Here is an 11714-nt window from a genome sequence, read left to right as displayed (position 1 = left end):
TTTTAAAATAAGGGAATGTGTGGAGATCTCAGTTGTGATAAATTGTTCCTCAGCACTCCTTAGCAGCGTGTTTTATCTACCCTCAACATAGTTATCCAAATTGTGACTTTAGACATGTAAAAGCCTGATATAAAGCTAGTATGTTTTATATTCCTCTTATTACATGCAAAATGGAACATGCATCATGAAAGATGAGGATGATTGTGTTTCAAACGCTACTATGAAACCTTTCCATGAAATATGTAATAGGTCTTTAAGAACTTAGGTGCTTTGATTGCTGAACAGTCAGGTACAGGAATTCGTCAGAGCAACTCAGAAAGCATCTGACAGATAAACTCTGGAAATGTCTAAATAAGTGGGTCACAGTGGTTTTCCTGGTGGCCATCCTTGGCCAGGATTAGGAAACCACAGGATTGGGAATCAGCCTTCTTGGGCTTGACTCCTGTTTTGCTGTGAATCCATGGGAGGTGCAGATAACATAACCTCTGTTAGTGTGTTATCTGCCTATTTCATCAGAGTTTATGAACACCATATACAACAGTGATTGGGAAAGTGTGTTGAAAAGTGAAACTTCTGTACTGTTGTTATTGGTAATACTTATTTATCAATAATTAACAAAAACATCAGGCATACAGTAAGTAGCAGTGCTGCAGCTGGGGCTCAGATGACGCTTCTGAGAAGTATATGAATATCCTGATTCATGGACTGGATTGCTTCCTTAGGGTCTTTACATCACCTGCATTCAGAGCTGCTTGGGGTCTCCCTTCCTCTAATTTTGTGTAACTAGTTTCTTGCTCAGTGAAGTTTCTATTTTGTCTTCTAAATAATCAACAGAGACAGCCTGCTGACTTTAATACATCTCCATATCATCTTTATGAATCATGGACTTTTTCTTCCCACATGGACTTCAGTATCTGGGCCTCAGCCTGTATTCTATAGATTGTATAGGTGACTGCAGGTAAAATGATGTCCCTTATTTTATGTGTCAGTCAGTTCAGTTCAGTTCAGTCGCTCAGTCGTGTCCGACTCTCTGTGACCCCATGAATCACAGCACGCCAGGCCTCCCTGTCCATCACCAACTCCCGGAGTTCACCCAAACTCATGTCCATAGAGTCGGTGATGCCATCCAGCCATCTCATTCTGTCATCCCCTTCTCCCGCCCTCAACCTTTCCCAGCATCAGAGTCTTTTCCAGTGAGTCAACTCGTCACATGAGGTGGCCACAGTATTGGAGTTTCAGCTTTAGCATCAGTCCCTCCAATGAACACCCAGGATTGATCTCTAGAATGGACTGGTTGGATCTCCTTGCAGTCCAAGGGACTCTCAAGAGTCTTCTCCAGCACCACAGTTCAAAAGCATCAATTCTTCGGCGATCAGCTTTCTTCATAGTCCAACTCTCACATCCATACATGACCACGGGAAATACCATAGCCTTGACTAGATGAACTTTGGTTGGCAAAGTAATGTCTCTGCTTTTTAATATACTATCTAGGTTGGTCACAACTTTCCTTCCAAGGAGTAAGCGTCTTTTAATTTCATGGCTGCAATCATCATCTGCAGTGATTTTGGAGCCCCCAAAAATAAAGTCTGACACTGTTTCCACTGTTTTCCCATCTATTTCCCATGAAGTGATGGGACCAGATGCCATGATCTTTGTTTTCTGAATGTTGAGCTTCAAGCCAACCTTTTTACTCTCCTCTTTCATTTTCATCAAGAGGCTTTTGAGTTCCTCTTCACTTTCTGCCATAAGGGTGGTGTCATCTGCATATCTGAGGTTATTGATATTTCTCCCAGCAATCTTGATTCCAGCTTGTGCTTCTTCCAGCCCAGCGTTCCTCATGATGTACTCTGCATATAAGTTAAATAAGCAAGGTGACAATATACAGCCTTGACGCACTCCTTTTCCTATTTGGAACCAGTCTGTTGTTCCATGTCCAGTTCTAACTGTTGCTTCCTGACCTGCATACAGGTTTCTCAAGAGGCAGGTCAGGTAGTCTGGTACTCCCATCTCTTTCAGAATTTTCCACAGTTTATTGTGATCCACACAGTCAAAGGCTTTGGCATAGACCAGCCCAAATCTCCAGGGAGGTTCTGTTCTTTGGTGACCTCAGGAGCTGGGGAAATTGCACAGGAGATTCCTGTGTGGGGTGACCACAGAAAGCTAGCCATAGTCTTAGAGACTCAAGTAGTTCCAGGCCATCTCTGAGTCCCAGACTTCTCCATCTCGGCTCTGATCCACCTCGTTAGACTTAGATCCACAGGGCTTGCCCAGGAGAGCCCAGAAACCCTCTCAGAGGGCCTTAGAACTGACCAGTGTCTTGAGGCATCTTCCACGCTGAGCTGTATGGACCACTGGCTGATCTTGGGAAAGTTCTGCCATTGTCTTTAGCCTTCTGCTCGCAATATGTGTCCTCAGGGATCTTCTGGGACATCTCCAGTATGTCCTAGGCTCTCTGTGATAGAGACTACTGTCTCTGTCAGTTAGCTCTGCCAGAGGGGCACTAGCAGCTGTGAACTCACTCTGCTTTCAGGCTGGAGCTGTTCCTCACAGAGTCCTCACTGTGTGATCAATTTCAGCCTTCTCATTATAAGTTCCCCTGAGATACTGTTTCTTATTTCAAGGCTCACCTCATATGTCACTTTTTATTTTTCCTGTAGGCTCCCAACTTTAATAGAATAAATTACTCCTAATAGCACTATCTGTACTCACAGTTCTTTATCCATAACTCTAGTGAAACTCTTAACACACAAACATCTAAAATGTGTCTGCCTTTCTGCTTAAAGGAAGCTATAAACTTCTTGAGAGTAAAGCTTACATGTAACTCATTTTGTCTATCATATATTTGCAAGGCCTTGCACCTTGATTGGAACAATATATGTTTTGGACTTAAATTCCTTTAAAGGACTGTCAGATGGAATAAGATGGAGTCGCAAAGAGTTAGACATGACTGTGTGATTGAACAACACAAGAAGATACAGGTTAAAGATAGTACCTCTCTTTTCCTAATTAATTATTTCAACAAGTTTATTGAGAACCTACTCACATGTTAGACACTGGCACACTCTAGAGAGGCAATTATGAGTAAGACACACAGTTCTTACCTCTGGGGAGCTTATAGTCTTTATTTTCCTGCCTCAGCCTCTCAGTTTATTTCTGCTATTCCTGATAAATCAGTTGTTGCTTCTGGTGGTGGTCAGCTGAGCCAGACCACTCCTTCTGACACACCCAGGACATGGAAAGGAACTGCTGGTGATGGTGGTAGAAGCAGCAGAGAGCCTGTCAGAACTGTGCCCTCCTCCTGACTATACTCATGATGATTGTAACATGTCTAACCATCGTGTACTGTTGCCCACGTCTTCCCAAGGGGAGCACTAGATAAGCTCAGTGGCAGTCTCATGCCTCTGGGTAATGACTACGTTGATCTGGGAACCTAGGCTTAATCTTTTGTAGTTGATACTCAGGATGGATGTGTGTGTGTGTTAGTCAGTCAGTCATGTCCAACTCTGCAACCCAATGAACTGTAGCCTGCCAGGCTCCTCTGTTGGTGGAATTCTCCAGGGAAGAATACTGGAGTGGGTTGCCATGCCCTTCTCCAGGGAATCTTCCCGGGGATCGAACCTGGGTCTCCTGCATTAGCAGGCAGACTCTACCATCTGAGCCACCAAGGATGGATGGGACCAGGTAATAAGAAAGGGATCAAATCAGAGAAGCCAAGTTCATTTCAGATCCAAAGGACAAGCATGGACTGGACAATGGGGGCAGTGTTCAAAGTTTAGAGGCAGTACTGTATTGGGATGAAGCTGGGAATTGTAAGAGTGGAGCTGGAGGTTGAGAGTTAGGTAATCGATGGATCCAAGAATTTTAAAGTAAAGAAATCTGGCATGTCCACATTGTTCCATTCCTGGATTGCTCAGCTTGCTGAAAGATGCAGGGCTGGGCTGTTTGGGGAGTGACGTCAGACATATTGCTGACTAAGACAGCCCTCGTTTGTGGCCCTCTTCCAGCAACAAGTTTCTATCCATCCAAGGACAAAAGTGCCTTTGTGGGAGCTGTGGGATCCAGTCCATAAACCAAGGAATCCAGGAGAAGTCTTGCCTACCCATGCATCAGGTAATAGGCAACTGGACCTTGGTCCTGGCCCTAGACCCTGCAATGACCTCTCAGCTGGCTTCAGCCCCTCTTGGCTACAGACCAAGAACCCCTGGAAAACAGTGTCTTCGACATTCATCCATGAACAAGAGAGCCATTGTGGAGGTCAAAAATTTCCAGTGCAGAAGTTTTGGCACACCACTAAAATAAAAACAAAAACATGATGCACTGGAGTGGGTAAGAGGAGCTTGTTCTGTATCACCCCATCCCCGGACAGCACTGCTTAGAGCCAAGAGAGATCTTTTCAATGTGTGATTTCTCCTGTGGGGAAAATGAGAGTGTATGAATGAGCACCTTGCCCTCGCAGTTTTGTGGGCTGCTCAAAGAGGCTCATTTCTCTCTCATTCCATCCAGAGTACCGATTTGTGAGCGGCATGACTGGGCAGGTTCCAGGGAAGATGGGAGGCACTGGGCTCTTGGAGGGCATCAAAGGGACACAGATCCTCCTGTGTCGCAGACTCCATCAAGAAGCTTTCTCATGAGCTGCTGGGGACACCTTACAGCAGAGCCTCCCGAACAAAAGTCCAAAACCAGACGTGTCACAGGTAAATTCTACCAAACATTTAAATGAGTTAACACCTGTTTTTCTCAAACTGTTCCAAAAACCAGAAGAGGAAGGAATGCTTCCGAACTCCTTTTACATGGCTAATATCAATACAGACAAAGATATCAATACAGACAAAGACACCACCTCAAAAAAAAAAAGAAAATTGTAGGTCAATATCACTTGTGATCATAGACACACAAATTCTCAACAAAATATTAGCAAACTGAATTCAACAGTACATTAAAAGGATCATAAACCATGAAACATGATCTATTAGGGTGTATACCAGGCATGAAAGGATGGTTCAAATTCTAAAATCAGTGTGGTACACCACATTAACAAATTGAAGAATTAAGAACACTATGATCATCTCAATAGATACAGAAAAAGCTTTTGACAAAATTCAACATCTATTTATGATAAAAATTTTCAACAAAGTGGGCATAGAGTATACCTCAACATAATAAAGGCCATATATGTCAAACCCAGGGGTTCCCAGGTGGAGCCAGTGGTAAAGAACCCACTTGCCAATGCAGGAGACATGAGAGACACAGGTTTGATCTGTGGGTCAGGAAGATCCCCTGGAGGAGGGCATGGCAACCTTCTTCAGTAATCTTGCCTGGAGAACCCCATGGACAGAGGAGCCTAGTGGGCTGAAGTTTTTGGGGTTGCAAAGAGTTGGACATGACCAAAGTGACTTAGCACACATGTGAAAAACCCACAACATCATACTCAGAGGTGAAAAGCTGAAAACATTTCTTCTAAGATCAGGAACAAGACAAGGATTCTACTTTGCCGCTTTTATTCAGCATTGTATTAGAAGTCCTAGTTGCAGCAATTAGACTAGAAAAAGAAATAAGAGGAATCCATATTGGAAAAGGAAGAAGTAAAATTGTCACTGTTTGCAGATGACATGACATAAAATATCCTAGAGATGCCATCACAAAGCTATTAGAAATCAGTAAAGTTGCAGGATACAAAATTAATATACAGAAATCTTTTTTTTTTTTAGTGGTTGTATTAGTTTCTTTTTTTTTTTTTAATTTATTTTTTATTGGAGGCAGATTATTTTACAATATTATATTGGTTGGTTTTGCCATACATTGATATGAATTTGCCCCGGGTTTACATAAGTTCCCCCTCCTGAACCCCCCTCCCACCTCCCTCCTCCCTTTATCCTCCCTCTGGGTCATCCCCGCATGCCAGCCCCAAGCATCCTATAACATGCATTGATCCTGAACTAGTGATTCGTTTCACATATGACAACATACGTGTTTCAATGCCATTCTCCCAAATCATCCCACCCTCACCCTCTCCCACAGAGTCCCAAAGACTGTTCTATACATCTGTGTCTCTTTTGCTGTCTCGTATACAGGGTTATCATTTGCATCTTTCTAAATTCCATATATATGTGTTAGTATACTGTATTGGTGTTTTTCTTTCTGGCTTACTTCACTCTATATAATAGGCTCCAGTTTCATCCACCTCATTAGAACTGATTCAAATGTATTCTTTTTAATGGCTGAATAATACTCCATTGTGTATATGTACCAAAGCTTTCTTATCCATTCGTCTGCAGATGGACATCTAGGTTGCTTCCATGTCCTGGCTATTATAAACAGTGCTGCAATGAACATTGGAGTACACGTGTCTCTTTCAATTCTGGTTTCCTCGGTGTGTATGCCCAGGAGTGCAATTGCTGGATCATACTCTGTGGACATGAGTTTGAGTGTACTCCGGGAGTTGGTGATGGACAGGGAGGCCTGGCGTGCTGTGATTCATGGGGTCGCGGAGAGTCGGACACGACTGAGCGACTGAACTGAACTGAACTGAACTGATGGCAGCTCTATTTCCAATTTTTTGAGGAATCTCCACACTGTTCTCCATAGTGGCTGTACTACTTTGCATTCCCACCAACAGTGTAAGAGGGTTCCCTTCTCTCCACATCCTCTCCAGCATTTATTGCATGTAGACTTTTGGATAGCAGCCATTCTGACTGGTGTGAAATGGTATCTCATTTGGTTTTGATTTGCATCTCTGATTATGAGGGATGTTGAGCATTTTTTCATGTGTTTGTTAGCCATCTTTATGTCTTTGGAGAAATGTCTGTTTAGTTCTTTGGCCCATTTTTTGATTGGGTCATTTATTTTTCTGGAATTGAGCTGCAGGAGCTGCTTGTATAATTTGGAGATTAATCCTTTATCAGTTGCTTCATTTGCTATTATTTTCTCCCATTCTGAAGGCTGTCTTTTCATACAGAAATCTTTGATTTCTATGGACTAATAACACTGTCAGAGAAATAAAGAGAAGAACCCCATTTACAATTGTCTCAAAAAGAATAAAATGCCTAGGAATAAATCTGAGGATTTAAAAGGCCTACTCAAAAAACTGTAAGACACTTGTAAAATCAAGTTTCCATTCGTTCCATTCTGTCGCTCAGTCGTGTCTGACTCTGCTACCCCGTGGACTGTAGCCTACCAGGCTTCTCCGTCCATGGGATTCTCCAGGCAAGAATACCGGAGTGGGTTACCGTTTCCTTCTCCAGGGGATCTTCCTTATCCAGGGATCAAACCCAGTTCTCCCGCACTGGAGCAGACGTTTTAACCTCTGAGCCACCAGGGAAGCCTAAGAGGACATAAATGGGAAGATCCCTCATGCTCCTGAATTGAAATAATATTGTTAAAATTGCCACACTACTCAAGGCAATCTACAGATTCAATGCAATCCCTAGCAAAATACCAATGTCATTTTTCACAGAATTAGAACAAATAATTCTAAAATTTGTATGGAAACATGAGAGGCACTGAATAGCCAAATTATTCTTGAGGAAGAAAAAGCTGGAGGTATCTCTGTCCTTGATTTCAAACTATACTGTGAAGCTACAGTAATCAATATATTATGGTACTGGCACAAAACAAGAGATTAATGGACAAGAATAGAGAGCCCCGAAATAGGCCCATGCCTATATGGTCAAATAATCTATGCCGAAGGAGGCAAGAATGTACAATGGGGGAAAAGACAACCTCTTCAATAAAAGATGTTGTGAAAACTGGACAGCTACATGAAAAAAATCAAACTGAAGTACTTTATCACATCATAGAAGAATCCCCTGAAGGAGGAAATGACAACCTGCTCCAGTATCCTTGCCTGAAAAACTGCATGGACAGAGGAGCATGGTGGGCTACTGTCCAAAGGGACACAGTTGGACACGACTGAGTGACTGAGCACATGCACATACAAAAATAAACTAAAAATGGATTAAAGACTTAAATGGCAGATCTGAAGCTGTAAAACTCTTAGAAGAAAATCCAGGCAATACATTCTGACATCAGTGTTAGCAATATATATATATATATATGTTTTTTTTTTGGATGTGTTTTTATACAAAGGAAACAAAAGCAAAAATGAACAAAATGGGACTATACCAAACTAAAAAGTTTTGCACAGAAAAGGAAACTCAACAAAATGGAAAGGCAACCTATGCAATGGGAGAATATATTTGCAAATGATATATTCCATATATATATCTGAAATATATAAAGTCATACAACTCAACTTCAAAAAAGTCCAAATACCATTTAAAAAAATGGGCAGAATATGTGAACAAACATTTTCCAAAGACATGCAGATATCCAACAAACACATGAAAAGGTGATCAACATCACTTATTACTAGGGAAATGCAAGTCAAAACCACAGTGAGATATTAGCTGTCAGAATTGCTATTATCAAAAAGATGACAAATAACAGCTTTTGGCAAAGATGTGGAGAAAAAGAATCCTTGTGCACTGTTAGTGGAATATAAATTGGTGCAGCCACTATGTGAAACTGCATGGAGATTCCTCAAAAAATTAAAAATATAATTACATGATCCAGCAATTCCTCTTTTGGATATTTATCTGCAGAAAATGAAAACAGAATTTAAAGTTATACACACTTCTATGTTCACTGCAGCATTATTTACATGGGCAAAACAAAACTGCTCATTGATAGACAAATGGATAAAGAAGGTTTATATATTTTATATCAGTTCAGTTCAGTCTCTCAGTCATGTCTGACTCTTTGCGACCCCATGGACTGCAGCACGCCAGGCCTCCTTGTCATCACCAATTCCCGGAGTTTACTCAAACTCATGTCCATTGAGTCGGATGATATCCAACCACGTCATCCTCTGTTGTCCCCTTCTCCTCCCACCTTCAATCTTTCCCAGCATCAGGGTCTTTTCCAGTGAATCAGTTCTTTGCATCAGGTGGCCCAAGTATTGGAGTTTCAGCTTCAGTATCAGCCCTTCCAATGAATATTCAGGACTGATTTCCTTTAGGATGGACTGGTTGGATCTCCTTGGAGTCCAAGGGATTCTCAAGAGTCTTCTCCAACACCACAGTTCAAAAGCATCAGTTCTTTGGTGCTCAGCTTTCTTTACAGTCCAACTCTCACATCCATACATGACTACTGGAAAAATCATAACCTTGACTAGACAGACCTTTGTTGGCAAAGTAATGTCTCTGCCTTTTAATCTGCTGTCTAGGTTGGTCATAACTTTTCTTCCAAGGAGCAGGTGTCTTAATTTCATGGCTGCAGTTACCATCTGCAGTGATTTTGGAGCCCCTCAAAGTATGTCACTGTTTCCCTTTTTCCCCCATCTATTTGCCATGAAGTAATGAGACCAGATGCCATGATCTTAGTTTTCTGAATGTTGAACTTTAAACCAACTTTTGACTCTCCTCTTTCACTTTCATCAAGACGGTCTTTAGTTCCTCTTCACTTTCTGCCATAAGGTTGGTGTAATCTGTATATCTGAGGTTATTGATATTTCTCCCGGCAGTCTTCATGCCAGCTTATGCTTCATCCAGCCCAGTGTTTCTCATGATGTACTCTGCATATAAGTTAAATAAGCAGGGTGACAATATACAGCCTTGACATACTCCTTTCCTGATTTGAAACCAGTCTGTTGTTCCATATCCAGTTCTAACTTGCTTCTTGACCTGCATACAGATTTCTCAAGAGGCAGGTCAGGTGGTCTGGTATTCCCATCTCTTTAAGAATTTTCCGCTATTTGTTGAAAATATATATATATATATATTACTCTGCCATAAAAATAATGAAATCTTTCCATTTGCTACAACTTGGTTGAACCTAGAGGGTATTATGCTAAGTGAAATAAGTCAGACAGAAAGACAAATACCATATTTCACTCAAATGTAAAATGTGAAAAACAACACAGTGAACCAACAGAGCCAAACAATAAAGACATACATGCAGAAAACAAACTGGTGACTGCCAGAGGGATGAGGGGTGTGGGTGAGGGGTGAAATGGGTGAAGGAGATTAAGAGGTACCAACTTCCAGCTGTAGAATAAATCATGAGGATATAATATACAACATAGAGAATATAGTCAATAATATAGTTACTCTGTATGGTGACAGATGGTAGCTAGACTTACCATGTGTTCTTGGTTGCTCAGTCGCATCCGACTCTTTGTGACCCCGTGGACTGTAGCCTGCCAGGGTCCTCTTTCCATGGGGATTCTGTAAGCAAGAATACCAGAGTGGGTTGCTATGCCCTCCTCCAGGGGATCTTCCTCAAACCCAGGTCTCCTGCACTGCAGGCAGATTCTTTAACCAGCTGAGCCACCAGGGAAGCCCAAGAATACTGCAGTGGGTTGCCTGTCCCTTCTCCAACTGATCTTCCTCACCCAGGAATCGAACCAGGGTCTTCTGCATTGCAGGCAGATTCTTTACCAGTGAGCTACCAGGGAAGCCCTAAGAATTCTGAAATGGGTTGTCATGTCCTCCTCCAGGGGATCCTCCGAACCCAGGGATTGAACCCAGGTCTTCTGCATTGCAGGCAGATTCTTTACTGTCTGAGCCACCAGGAAAGCCTGTGGAAGATTTATCATGATGATTATTTAAATACCAAATCACTATGTTATATACTTGAAACTAACATAGGTATGTAAATTATATTTCAATAAAATTATGTATGTCAATTATAGTTCAATAAGAAAATAAAGTACAGAACATATTGTTCAAGGTAAGTATGTAGTCAAATTTATAATACTCTAATACTGTAATATGGTGGTGTGTTAACAAGTCTACAGTAAAGGTTAAAGGACAAGAGTATTAAAAATAACCACAGTTACCTTAATTTGTTAACAGATATAAAATATAGATAATTGTGACATGAAAACCAAAAAAGGGGAGGAGTAGAAGGGTGGAGCTGGAGTTGCTGTCAGCATAAAATGGATTGTTTTAGTTATAAGATGTTTTATGTAAACATGGTAACAACAAAAGCAAAAACCTTTAGTTAATTCACACAAAAGTAGAGTGGAATCAGAGTATACCACGATGGAAAATCACCAATTCACAAAGGTAGGCAGAAAGAGAGGAAAAAAGGAATAATGGAACTACAAAGCAACCAGAAAGCAATTAATAAGATGGCATTAGTATGTCCTTAACTAATAATGACCTACTTTATGGCACAGGAAACTCTACTTAATACTATGTAATAGCCTACATGGAAAAGAATCTAAAAAAGAGTGTATATATATATATATGTATGTATATTCACTTTGTTGTACACCCGAAACTAATACAACATTGTAAACCAACTCCAATAAAAAAAAAAAACACAGAAAAATGATTACTCTAAATGTAAATAGATTGAATTCAATAATTAAAAGGCACTGAGTGACTGAATGGATTAAATTGAAAAACAGGACCCAAGTATGTGCTGCCTACAAGAGACTCACTTCTGCCTTAAGTACACACATAGGCTCAAAGTGAAGAAATGGGAAAAAAATATTTCATGCAAGTGGAAAACAAAAGGGAGCAGGGGTATACTATGCTTCTATTAAACAAAATATCCTTTAAAGCAAAAGCAGTAACAAGAGACAAAGAAGCACAGGCTTATTCACAGCCACACAGTTCTCTCTCTGTTGAGGACCTCAGTGAGATAATTTACATGAACAAAGGAAAGGATAGCAGCAGAATGCTCAGAATGCAGCCTCAGTCAATTCA

At 41.1% G+C, this 11714-nt stretch overlaps 1 long non-coding RNA gene across 2 annotated transcripts; it reads right to left on the bottom strand.

The window, feature by feature from the left end:
* Window positions 1–6749: 6749 nt before the first annotated feature.
* On the bottom strand, window positions 6750–10599 carry LOC129545836 (uncharacterized). Of its 2 annotated transcripts, none has more exons than XR_008683768.2 (3): window positions 10391–10599; window positions 10139–10223; window positions 6750–7321 (listed from the first exon to the last, which is right to left on the bottom strand). It is a non-coding gene; the product is annotated as an uncharacterized LOC129545836 (long non-coding RNA). The 2 variants fall into 2 exon arrangements; XR_008683774.2 differs by having other exon boundaries at window positions 6750–6984.
* Window positions 10600–11714: the final 1115 nt, after the last annotated feature.

The sequence above is a fragment of the Moschus berezovskii genome, chromosome 1, assembly GCF_049115385.1.
Source record: "Moschus berezovskii isolate FMDL1 chromosome 1, NW_MosBer_1.0, whole genome shotgun sequence".
Taxonomy (NCBI): Eukaryota; Metazoa; Chordata; class Mammalia; order Artiodactyla; family Moschidae; genus Moschus; species Moschus berezovskii.
The sequence above is the reverse complement of the archived record's forward strand: the minus strand, read 5'-3'. Positions and strand labels throughout refer to the sequence as shown.